Genomic DNA, 13,228 nt, shown 5'->3' on the forward strand with positions numbered 1-13,228 from the left:
AAAAACTTTCATTTTCTGTTTCTTTTATTTTAAGGTTTTGAAACATGTAAATAAACGAAGAGGGGAAAGGTGTTAGTTTAGAGCCATTTGAAAGGGTCCAGATTGCCTCCTTACTCAGAAAGAGCTGTTTTAAAGCTCCTGGCTTATTTGAAAGGTGTTTTTGTTTTTTTTAAAGGAGTGTGGTGATCAGAGGCCTTCTTCCCTGAGTCGAGTTTGACATTTGCAGTACGAGATTATCATTACCAGACATTCTTCAGCCCCTAGAAAATAAAGATGTGTATAATAACGCACTGTGGTAGGGTTCTGTTTACATTTGGCTTCACAAATTCCTCAGGCTAAGTTGCTTTCTACCAGGGTGTGGCTGGAGACAAAAATTATAGGTAAGAGTTGACCTTTTTTTGATGGGGCGGAACCTTAAGAAGCTGCTTCGAATTGCTTATCTGGTACCTCCACGCAGGGGCAGTGGGGGGCCCTTCAGTCTGCCTAACAAAACCTGCTCACAGATCCTCTCCTGGCCCCTAAGAGCCCAGCCTTGAGCCTGCGCTGCACCTACAGAAGCTTTCTTTGGCTGTCCCACTTAATTAGCAGAAACCTTTTTTGTCACATAGCCAGTTCTGAGCAAAATTTCACCTGTTCCAGTAGAATTCATTTGTTTATTCAGTAAACAGAGTGCTCTGTGATTCAGCAGTGAAGTCCTGCTCTCACTGAGCTAACAGGGAAGGAGATGAATGAACCTTCTTAAGGGTTAAAAAAATATTCATGTCAACTTGTGTTAAGAATTATGGAGAAAAATAAAGCAGGAAAAGGGGGAATAGGGAACATGGAGTGGCGATGGGGAATGCTGAAGGGAGTTAGGGAAGCATTAGTGACAAGGTGACTCAAGCAAAGACCTGAAGGGGGATGGAGAGAGCAGGCCTTGTAGATTCTTGGGGAAAGAACCCTTCCAGCGAGGGAACGGCACCTGCAAAGGTCTGAGACACGACCAGCCTGCCGCCGGTGAGGCCCTCTGGTGGGAGGGCTCATGGCACGTTTGAGGACCAGCCAGTGTGGCCAGAGTGGAGTGAGTAGGCAGGGAGCAGGACGAGGCCCAATATTGGAATGGTGATTTGTTTTTTTTTTTTTTTGTTTGTTTGTTTTGAGACAGAGTCTCACTCTGTTGCCCAGGCTAGAGTGAGTGCCGTGGCATCAGCCTAGCTCACAGCAACCTCAAACTCCTGAGCTCAAGCGATCCTCCTGTCTCAGCCTCCCGAGTAGCTGGGACTACAGGCATGCACCACCATGCCCGGCTAATTTTTTCTATATATATTTTTAGCTGTCCATATAATTTCTTTCTATTTTTAGTAGAGATGGGGTCTCGCTCTTGCTCAGGCTGGTCTCGAACTCCTGAGCTCAAACGATCCGCCCACCTTGGCCTCCCAGAGTGCTAGGATTACAGGCGTGAGCCACCGCGCCCGGCCGATAATGGTGATTTGTGATTCGCTCTCTGAGCGAGGTGGAAAGCCATTGGAGGGTGTATTACCTCCCTAGGGCAGCCGTAACTAAGGACCGCAAGCTGAATTTATTCTCTCACCGTTCTGGAGAACTGAATTCAGACCTAGAAGTCTGAATCAAGGTGGCGGCAGGGCCATGGTCCCTCTGAAGGCCCCAGGAAGAACCCGTCCTTGCCTCTTGTGGCCTCTGGTGGTTGTCTGTAATCCTTGGTGCTCTTTGGCTCGTGGCAGCAGAACTCCAGTCTTTGCTGTGTCACACAGTGGTCTGTGTGTGTGTCCCTGTGTGCCTGTGTCTTTCTGTGGCCTTCTTATAAGGACGCCAGTCATTAAAGTTAGGGCCCACCGTAATGCAGTATGACCTCATCTTACCTTGATTATATCTCCAAAGATAATGTTTCCAAATAAGGTCACGTTCACAGGTACCAGGAGTGAGGCCTGTAACATGTCTTTGTAAGAGACAGTTTAACCCACAACAGAGGGCTTTGAGCAGGGAGATTGTGCTTTGACTTGTTTTTGAAAAGGCTCACTAGCTGCTGTGTGGAGAGGGAACTCTAGGATGGATGTCCTTTTTATGTGGCTTCTCTATTCCTGTGTCTGACACTGTCATCCTGCAGTGGCGGATAGAACCAGCTCCCAGTTATCTAGTTACCTAATTTTTTAACTGACTGTGACTTTCTCCTTTCCCCAGTTACTGTATTTTATTGCTTAGTAATTTCTTCACAGGTTGCCCAGGGAAGTCAGGTCACTCTGGTTATGAACTGCCTGATGGAGCTGGAATTATTGATAAAATGACATCAGCTTTTGTGATTTGTTTTTGCTTTAAATTGAGAGCTCCATGCTGTGCTTATCCTGCTGAGAATTCAACAATAGCCTCAACCCACCCTGGGCTGCATTTTTTCATTGTTCTAGGCAAGGATGTCACGGGAACAGACAAGTTTATATAGCGGGGAACTTGTGTGTGGCACGTAGCTGTGTAGACTCCCAGTGACGGAGACATCACTTGTTTGTCATAGCTTCCCTTTTCTTCTCTAAAGATTGGCAGATCACAAGGGAGATTTTAAAGCTGGAAAGAACTATTTGGTGGCTTTCCCATCAAATTTAAATAAAGCTCATAAGACACATGTTAAATAGCTGTTTGAAAGCCTCTTTGAATTGCCGTCAGCTGGGGCGGCCCTTGCTTATCATTTTGTCAGCTGCAGGACGGATTCATACTGCCAGATTCTTTGCCAGCTGAATAGAGGCCTGGATGGCCTCGGCCCCCAAAGCCACAGAGACCCGATTGTTTGGTCCTTCCTGTGCCAGTGACTCTCACACTCTTTTTCATTCTCTCTAAAAGGAAAACTTATTTAAAAGTTGTAGATGAGGAAAGCTCTGTGGTGTAGTTCATGATTGCAGACTGTAATTGGGGGCAGGGGACGGCGTATAGTCTAGGAAACAACCCTGCCTATTTTGAAGTCTTTCAATTTAGGGTCGTTAAACAACAGGATGATTGCTCATCAGCCTGGAGTGTCCTGCCTTCCGGGGCTCCTTCCACACAACATCTGGAGCCAGTCCAGGGTCTTGTTGATGGCCTTGTCATGTCTTCAGCCAAAGCACAGTTCTGACCAGGGAAGATTTCAGTGGGCAAAAATTCCTTAGTGGTCATTTCATGTTGAAGTTTAATTTCTGGAACCGTATGGTTCCCTTTCTCCCCAAATTGTTGATTATTTTTTTCCCTGAGAAAGTTAGTCTTTCGTAGTTCTGTGGTTCCAGGACATGGTTGGACAGCAGTTACAGATTATATAAGACGAAATCATTCATGAGTCGTTAGCCAGTCAGGGGTTGGAGTTAACATATGTAAAGATTCTGGCTTCCTGGTATATAATGGCCCTCAAACATGTGGGCTCCGTCCATGAGCCGTGGATATGGCTCTGTGCTGACTTCCATATAATTCTTTGAACTCAGGGCAACATTTAAGTCTATTTTGAAATAACTTTTCTTTTTATTGGAACTATTTTAGGAACTTACAGTATCTAAACTCTGTAATGACTCTTCCTAAGCATTATATGCCAGAAATTAAACAGTGGATAAGATTGTAATTTTTTTTTTTTTTAAGCCACACATAGAAGCTGGTTTTAGACTACCTGGTAAAATAAAACTCTAGCCAAAGAGATTTCTTGAAAATACCAGAGTGATGGCTGGAAATTGGGCTGGAAATTCCATATTTACTGTCTGTCTGCCTTCTCCCACAAAAGATGTTTAAAGCTGCTACTGTTATATTATTCTTTCTCTTTGCTGGGAAATATAATATACTGGTGCAGAAACATCCTTTTTTTTTTTCTTTTGGTGCTTTTAGAGGACTCAGGGGCTGTGGTTTTGTCCGCTGTTTTAGCCACAAAAACTGCAGTGGATGTTACCTGCCACTTGAGTTCCTCCTCCCCCTCAAGCACACACACAAACATTTATTTACAGATTGTTATCCTGGTTTGAGAAAGAGAATCTTAATTAATACAGAAGCTCTCCCATCACCCGTGAAACAACTAGTTTAACCTACCTAGTTTGATGTGTTAATGAAATGCCTAGGTATTTAAAAACCATACTGTAGTTCTCCAGAAAGAAAGAAAGGGATAAATGAGACCAATCCACAGGTATTTACTGCTGCAGGCCTCGTGGGGAATGCAGAATTGTTTGTTGACCCAATTTTGGTAGTCTAGCTCAGAATCAGCAAACTGTGGCTCAAAGGCCAAATCTGGCCTGCCGCCTGTTTTTGTATGGGGTTTACATTTTTAAATGGGTGGAAAAAAATTTATGATATATGAAAATCATATGAAATTCAAATTTCAAAGCCTATAAATAAAGTTCATGGGAATACAGCCATGCTCATTTGTTTAGGTGTTGCTTATGGCTGCTTTCACACTGCAGAGCGGGGTTGAGTACTTGGAACAGAGACCAAATGTCTGACAACAGCCTAAAATATTTACTGTCTGGTCCTTTACAGGAAAAGTTTGCCAACCTATATCCATACTATGACAATTTCAGTAAACTATAACGTTTAAGTAATTTGGGATGATGACTTTAGGAATAAAGAAAAGAGGTAGCAAGGCCGTATCTGATGAACCATGGACTCTGGGTGCCTTTCATGTGTGGTCGGGAGGTGAAGGGAGACACTGACGTGGGCTGGCTCTGTGCTTTGCAGAATAGGGATGATGTAGTAGGGCTGTCAACGTACCTGATTTTCAGTTAACTAAGGGATCTAAGAAGTAATAAAAATTACTTAAGTAAATAAGGGAAGAATGGGGAAAATGTTAGAATCATTTAATACAAGTGCAAACAGAATTTTAACTTCTGCCCATTATGTAGCTTTGGGTGTTTGAGAGTTTGTTATTTTGTGCAGATCTCTTAACAAGTTAATATGGTATATTTACTGGAATGTTTTAGACCATGTATGTATCACTTAGAACAGAGATCTTGTTAAAATCTGAGCCTTCAATTTTTAATTCTAAGATTTTGGGTTATATATTTAAGCAAATACTATGTGAACATTTTTCATTAGATGCATATCGAAGTATTCCATTTAAATCTACAAGCATGTTCTAGGAATTCAGTTTGATGTCCTCTCCCTGCCCCCGACTGGAGATTGCTTTATTAGAGTTTCCTAGAATTAGTGGGACTAATAAGGACCCTCAATGCTACCTAGTCCAACAGTCCAACCCATGTGGCTCCTTCGACAGCATCCGGGCAAATGCTTTTTAATTTAATTTGTATTTCTTGTTGTGATTGGCTCTTCCACAGTTTAATTTTTTTATCATATGATTCTGTTTTAAGATATTTAAGACTGGAAAACCTTAGCAGCATGATACATTTCCATTCTTTCCAGGTTTCTGGCTCTCAAGTTGGAGATTCCAACTACTTAATAAATGGGACCAGAGCCATGTTTTCCTTGTTGTTTTATTTATCACAGTAAATAAGCCGAGTGGGAAGCCCCTTTGCTTCTATATGGTGCTTCACCCAAGAGAATGTCTTCTGGGGGAAAAAGGTATAGTTTTTCCAGCAGAGACTCGAGAGAGTGCAGAACCACAGCGGAGCAATGGTGTTTGAATAAAACCCTCCAAGGCCGGGGAGCAAAGCCTACCTCAAGAAAGCAGAGGTTTTGGTAACTGTCACATTGGGATTTTTCTTTTAAAACGAGTAATAAAATCAAGACTTTCTTAAGAAATACTATACTGATTAAACTCACTGTAGAATTGCATACCTGAGCATCACATAAAGCAGTATAACTCACTTTGATTGATTCTTGTGGCAGAGGCATTTTCCATGGGGTAGTCCCGTCTAAAATTCTGCTACCAATTAATGCCCCACGTAAAAAAAGGCTGTAGTCTAAAGCCATTCGAACATTTAAAGAGTAGTCATTGTATGTTTTTCAGGTGACCAGTAACTCTGCCCATAGGAAGCCTTGGGGGTATAAAACATTTTATCACAGTCTCCTAAACCCAGTGGTGGGAGACCATGGTTTACCCCCAAAACAGCCATCTCAGTGGGGATTTGATAACCAAGCGTTGCTAAATTGCCTGGGAACTGTTTAAAGTTGGGTCTAGAAAGACTTTGCTGCATGTTAGTTCAACGTCTCACCCTCACCTGTCTGTGTACAAGAGCCTCGTTTTACCAGTTCACACCAGTGTGACTAGAGCCCCAGCCTCACAAGGGAATGGAAATGGTAGGAGTAGTTTATTAATTCGCAAATGAAAAATGTTTGACGGTTCTGTTTGGCAGATGCAAGTACTCTCCTAGCCAGTCCACGTACCCTCTTTCTTATGTCATTGTTAGAAATATAACGATAAATGATTTAGTGGTCTCCATCTTTCCTGCTGTAAGACTGCCACCTGCCAGATCACCCCCTTTTTGTTTCAGCTATATGTATTTATTAGATATATTGGAAGCAAGTAATTTTTGTTTACAGCATCTTATTTGATTTTTAAAACAATGATGCTGTGAGATAGGACACATGTGGTTTCCATTTCACAGATTGGGAAATTGAGGCCAGAGCCTTTACTGCTAGTAGTGGACCTTGGTCTTGAATTCAGCCCTCAAGCTTACAGATCCAGACCCAAGCCTTTTGGAACATATACAGCTTTTCTCTCCAGGGAATTCGTGAGTCTCGTTCTTCACTGTCTGAAGAGAACACTTATCAAAGGAAATAAAGGTTCTTAAAATGTTGCCAGAACAGGGTGTGTGATGAGGGAAAGCATCCTCTTAAATAAGTATCCTGTTAAGTCATAGCAGTTAAAAAAAAACCAGGGGATACATCTTGCACATGTGTTAACTTGGCATATATAATGTCTGAAGTATAAAACATATTTTAGGAATTTTGAACGTCAGAAATTTGGAAGCTTGCAGCACAATTTAGATACAGATTAATAGGAGCAAAAATCATCACTGGGTAAGCAGTGCAGTGGAATTGACAACATTTTTCTTACTCAGTGCTTAGCTTTAGCTCGTCAGTGAAAAATAAAGGAACGGACAAATTCAGTGTTAGCTTTTGCTTTCCTTCTCCTCCTGAGTCAGGCATGGGTGAGAAAAGGCAGGTGCACGGAGATGTGCGCAGCCTCCTGGGACTGTGCGCCTGTTTTGTAGCAGATGGAGGAGTTTTTAAGGGGCCTGTACTGGTGATCTATTGCTGCATAACAAATGCCTCCAAAACTTAAAACAGTAAACATTTATTTCACACAGTCTTTGTAGGTGGGGAATTTGGGAGCAGCTTAGCTGGGTGGTCTGGCTGGGGTCACTTGTGAGGACGAAGTCTCGATGTTGGCTGGGACTACAGTTGTTTGGAGACTTGACTGAGGCTGGAGGGTCCTCTCCCAAGCTGGCTTACTCATCCTCCTGGCCAGTCAGAGCTGGCTGTTGGTGGGAGGCTCAGTTCTTCACCATGTGGAACGCTCTGCAGGGCTGCTTGGGTATCTGTCCTCAGGGCATGGCAGCTGGCTGCCCCCAGAGTGAGTGGTCCAAGAGCAAGCAGGATGGAAGCCACAATGTCTTTTATGACTTAGCTTCAGAGGTCACCTTTTTTTCCACACGTCCTTTTGGTTACATATATGTCAGTCCAAGGGCATGAAAACCAAATGGTGAGACTCACTGGGGCCATCTTGGAGGCTGGCTATCACAAGGTCCTTGTCTACTTTTTAAAAAACTTGTACCAAAGGGGTATAGTTTCATTGACTGCAAAGCTTTTCCCATGGCTTTCTTCCTTTGGGGGCTCTTCACTGCCTCCCCCACCCCTCCCTGTCACCCCATTTCTTTCTTTCTTTCTTCCTTTCTTTTTTTTTTAGAGACGGGGTCTTGCTTTTGCTCAGGCTGGTCTCGAATTCCTGACCTCAGGTGATCCTCCCTCCTCGGCCTCCCAGAGTGCTAGGATTACAGGCGTGAGCCACCACACTCAGTCCTGCCACCCCATTTCTTAGAGTGCAGCAGCTGGAGTGGCCGGAGAAATGACATGTCCCCAACCAGGGTCATGATCCTACCGGAGATGTGTCTCAGGCACTCCGTGTGGTGGCTGCTGTCACTCTGTCTGGAGGCCCCTCTTTGCTGAACACTCCTCCCGCTTTTCGTTATCCAGCATCAGCTTCTCAGCTCTGTGTGGGCGGTTGCTACTTTGTGAGAGAGGCAGTTGGTATTTTGAATTCTCCAGTAATTATTTCTGAAGAGATGCACATTATGGTTGTTTGGCAGCAACAGGCTGACGTTACACAATGTCGGATCCCGGCAGAGGAGCCCATCTGTTAGCACGTGCGCTTCCTCCCCTTGCTCTTCCTGCTGGGATCGTTTCGGGATGGAAGAGAAGTCCTAAGGGGAGGACCCGCCATGGTTTCTGTCGGTGGTGGGGGATTTCTACTCTGTTTGAAACGTAACCTCAGACAAATGCAGATGGTTCCGGAACCCAGGGGCATCTCATGACTGAGAAGACGTGCTCGCTGTTGGGCTTGGCTTCCCTGGAGAAGGCTGTGGCTCCTGGCAGGTGGACGCCGCCCGCCGAGTGGGCCCAGCCTCTTTCCTGATGAACGTGTCCTCCAGAGGACAGAGTTGGGGTCTCTTTTTAAACAAAATAGCATAAAGCGCTGTTTTGGAAATTCGAAGTGCTTTCTTCATCCTTAGTACAAGCGATTTCAGTTTATCAAGTAGTTTTCTAGATTATTCTTTACCCATAGAGTCTTAGGTTCTAGAGGGAGCCTCTCTCAAGAGTTAGAAGCTTTTGGTTGTCGTTATACAAAAAAAAGAGAACAGCAGGGCAGCTGGTACCCTGTCTCTTACAAAAAGCAGCTAAACGTGCCGTCCGTTAGCCTCCTGGATAATCTTTTTTTTTGGGGGGGGGGGGACAGAGTCTCACTCTGTTGCCCGGGCTAGAGTACGGTGGCGTCAGCCTCACTCACAGCAACCTCAAACTCCTGGGTTCAAGCGATCCTCCTGCCTCAGCCTCCCGAGTAGCTGGGACTACAGGCATGCACCTCCATGCCTGGCTAATTTTTTCTATATATTTTTAGTTGTCCAGATAATTTCTTTCTATTTTTTAGTAGAAACAGGGTCTCACTCTTGCTCAGGCTGGTCTCGAACTCCTGACCTTGAGCGATCCTCCAGCCTCGGCCTCCCAGAGTGCCAGGATTACAGGCGTGAGCCACTGCACCCGGCCTCTGGGTAATATTTATATTTGGTGTTTGTTGGAGGGTAGGAAGGAAGGGTTTGAACAGTTAGTTTGTTGTCTCTGTTCTTCCAGGATGTGTGTGTGTGCACGCATTGGTGTTGTTTTTCTGCTTTGGTTGGTGAGACATCTTAAAATGATGATGTACCTAAGAGGATGTTCTGCCTTGACTCACCCACTTGGGCCGTGGCTGGGCCCAGTGGCTGTCCGGGAGATGTGAGCTATGCAGCCCACATCCTTAGGGTCCACCCAGCATTCCTGGAAAAGGCCGCCTTGTACGGTTGTTCCGTCCTTGGACGATAAATTGTTTCTCCTTCTCCATTTTAAGGCTGATGCCCTTGACTAAGTGTCTGAGAACGTACACATATCAAATACATTTCAGCTGTGGGAGAATCAAAGGGACTGGGAACTCAGAGACGTGAAACTGGAAAAAAACAGCTCTCAAATTCTGGACAGTTGCCTGCATGCTAATGTATGCACGATGAACAGTCTCCTCGGGTCAGACTTCTTGAGCAGACGGGGGTGGTGCCAGAGTACACTTGTGTCCCCCCGAAGCCGGTGATTCAGCGTGGGAGAGGACAGGGTGGAGGCAGGACCAGGGCGCACGTGGAGGAGGAGTGGGGCCTTCAGAGGGAGGGGGCCGGGGGGAGAACATGTTGGTCCTTTCCGCAGCTTAACGTCAGTGTGGAGCTGGACTGCCTCTCACTTCCTACTCATATATGCTGCTTTTCTGTATGAAAAGATAATCAGGCGAGAAGGGAGTGTCCTTTGTGTATCTGAGCATCGATGCTGTTTTGGGGACTTGGTTTCTGCTTCAGGAACACAGAGGGGAGCAAGGAATAAGGCCCCCGAGTACTCAGGGTCTGGGGCGGGGGGGGGGGCAGCCAGGCTCTGTTTCCCAGATCTCTTGGCCTCCTTGACTTCCCAAGAAGTTTTAGCAGCAAAATCCAGAAGTGAAATGTTAAAAGGAAGAAGTCAAGTGTTAAAAATGAGAATGGAAAAAAAAAAAAAAAAAATTCACCCCGCCCCCCCATCCCCAAGCAAAGTAAAACAGAAACAAGCGTTTGGGGCTTGGCAACTGTCGTATCTCTAGGATGTTCCATGTGCTGCAATTGGCTGGATCTGCTGTAGGGGAGAGGGGTGATGTCATTTTTTCACCTCTTTCTGTAAATAGAATTTAGCACTGTATGGGCTTCCTCAAGAGAAATTTAAAATCCAGCGTTGGTGTGGTGGTGAGACCTACCAGCTCTCTCAAGTGTGTGTCTCTCCAGGTGACACAATACAAGAGATTAATTACTTTCTGAAATGTAGGTCTGTGTGGTGCAGTGGAACGTTTCATTGGAAATCACAGGACGCTGCTCCTCCATTACCCTGGGGTCTGAGCCTCTGTTGTTTAAAAAAAAAAACAAAAAAAACCCCCAAAACAGTTTTATTGAGCTGTAGTTTACATGCCATACATTTCACCTATTTAAAAGGTATATAAATCAGTGGTTTTTAGTATATCAAGAGTTGTACGGCTGTTGCCCCAATCTGATTTTTAGAACGTTTTATCCACCCCTGTAGGAAGCCCTACGTGCATTAGCAGTCACACCGCTCTCCTCTCCCGTCCCCCTCCCCCCCCCCAGTCCTGAGCAACTGTGATCTGCTTTGTGTTTCAGTAGATTTGCTTTTCCTGGACAGTTCATGTAAATAGAATCACACATGCGTCATCTTTTATGGCTGGATCTGCTCACTTACCATAACGTTTTCAAGGTCGAGCTATGTCGTAGCATATCAGTACTTCATGCCTTTTTGATTGCTGAATAATACTCCATTGTGTGGATATACAGTATTTGATTTACCCATTCATCAGTTGATGGACATTTGGATTATTTCTACTTTGGGGCTATTATGAATAATGCTGTTATGAACATTTGTGTTCGTGGATATATGTTTTCGCCTCTCTTGGGTGTATACCTAGGAGTGGAATTCCTGGGTCATATGGTTCCATGCCTGACATTGTGTATTTCTTTTTCTTTTTCTTTTTCTTACTTTCTTTCTTTCTTTTTTTTTTTTTTTTGAGACAGAGTCTCACTCTGTGGCCCAGGCTAGAGTGCCATAGCATCAGCCTAGCTCACAGCAGCCTCCAACTCGTGGGCTCAAGTGACCCTCCTGCCTCAGCCTCCCAAGTAGCTGGAACTATAGGCGCATGCCGCCATGCCCAGCTAATTTTTTCTATTTTTAATAGAAATGGGGTCTCGCTCTTGGTCAGGCTGGTCTTGAACTCCTGATCTCGAGAGATCCTCCTGCCTCGGCCTCCCAGAGTGCTAGAATTAGAGGTATGAGGCAGGGTGCCTGGCCTATGTCTGACATTTTGAAGAACTGCCAGACTGTTTCCCAGAGTGGCTGCACCATCTTCCATTCCTGCCAGCGGTGTGTGACAGTTCCAGAGCCGTTCCTGGCTCGCACTGAGCGCAGCTGTTTCCTCTCCTCTCGGAAGAAATGCTGAGTGTGGTCCATTCACTGGTGTTCTAAACCTCTCCTGTAGCCCACACCTTAGACGCGTTGTATTCATTCATCCCACCTCCCAGTTTGCTTCTAAGTCAATAATAAAGGTTATTTTAAAATACAATCTTACTGGCTTTCAAAAATAAGGAACTATTTTATATAATGCTTCTGGAGATTTCTCTTCTGAATATGAAGGCACATCCAAAAAGGAAGTAACCCATTGAGAAAGGGAAGTTGGTGGGGTAAGAAACTGACTCCCGTGCAGTCAGAAGTCCGGCAGTGGTAGTGTTTTCTGTGTAAAAACACGTTGCGGACTGTGAGGTGGAAATTAAATGAGAAGGAGGTAGCTGTTCCCTCCCGATTCAGAACTCGGCTGTTCTCCGGAAGGGCCTTGGGTGTGGCGTTTGCCTCCTTGACTGGACTGCAGGCCGCGTGCGCCCGTGCCTAGCACGGCATGTGCTGCCGGTGGTATAAAGACCTGTGGTTGGTTGCGTGGATGATTATCTTTAAAAATATTCTGTGATTTGATTCTAGGGGTTCCGGTCCTGATGAAGCTACCAGTTTAAACTAATTATGGAGTGCTGACACTGAACATCTGGTTTAGATCTCTATGTAGAATTTCTCAGTCCTGTGGCTTACAGTGAATTGCTTTTATACATTTGTAAAATTTCACCCTTGGTGCTGGGCCCTCCAAGTTTGAAGCATCTTCTGCGTATCTTTCATGTGGCCCTCAGTAGCAGAGACCCACACTTGGTCTTGAGTTCAGAAATCTAGGCCAGCGCCTTGGTCACTAGGGGTCCTGTCCTCTAGTTGTCAGCGGCTTGCTTAATATGAGCCACAGTACGACCTGGGGGGTCGTGTGAAGCCGTGGGTCCCCCCCACTAATGAGGACAGAATGGAGCAGTGATGGGGGAGTGGTCCCATCTGTTGGAGGTATCTGGCCCAGCTTGGGCCTGCAGATTTCTTATGTCTCCTGGGTGCTCAGAAGCGTGACGTGGGCGTGGGGGAGTTTGTTCCTGGAGACTGCCCCTCTTCCTCTGTCCCGACTCTCCGCTGCCTGCCCCTCAGTGGCTGTGGCAACATAGAGCAACATTCTTGGCTCCGTTGTACCGTAAGTGTTGAACCCCAGAGCCCTCCTTCCTTGGTTTGTGATCCAAGAATCTGAGTTAAGACAATTAAGGCAAAACTTGGGTTCTGTCAGGTTCATCCTATGAATTAAGAGAAATTAGATTAATGAATCTAGCTCTAGAGTTTACTGGGGGGCTCTCTAGCGTGGTTGAGCCGTGTCCTGCATGTGCTCCACTGCCTGTGTGGCCGTGTGTGTGTGTCTGTGTATAAATCCTGCCTCCTGGTCTTGGGAGGAGAAGGTGAGGTGGGCTGGCTGGGGTTGGGGGTGAGAGTCCTGTGGTGAAATGGAGACAAAGGAGAAATTGGTAGAAGGGGCTTAGGTTTGGGATCAGAAGATATATTTATGCTTAATAAAAGCGTTCTAGGCCTTTATTCTTGTTCTTAGAGAGACTGTGTTTCTCTACTTATTTCGGGCTCACTTGTAGGATGTGTGGTGTCTTTTCTGTATCAGTTC

The 13,228-nt window shown here is 45.3% G+C and overlaps 1 protein-coding gene across 14 annotated transcripts in view; it reads left to right on the plus strand.

Moving 5' to 3' along the window:
• TACC1 (transforming acidic coiled-coil containing protein 1) overlaps positions 1-13,228 on the plus strand; it is a 103,991-nt gene that overhangs the window by 52,993 nt on the left and 37,770 nt on the right. The window lies entirely within an intron of this gene.

The sequence above is a fragment of the Eulemur rufifrons genome, chromosome 12, assembly GCF_041146395.1.
Source record: "Eulemur rufifrons isolate Redbay chromosome 12, OSU_ERuf_1, whole genome shotgun sequence".
NCBI lineage: Eukaryota > Metazoa > Chordata > Mammalia > Primates > Lemuridae > Eulemur > Eulemur rufifrons.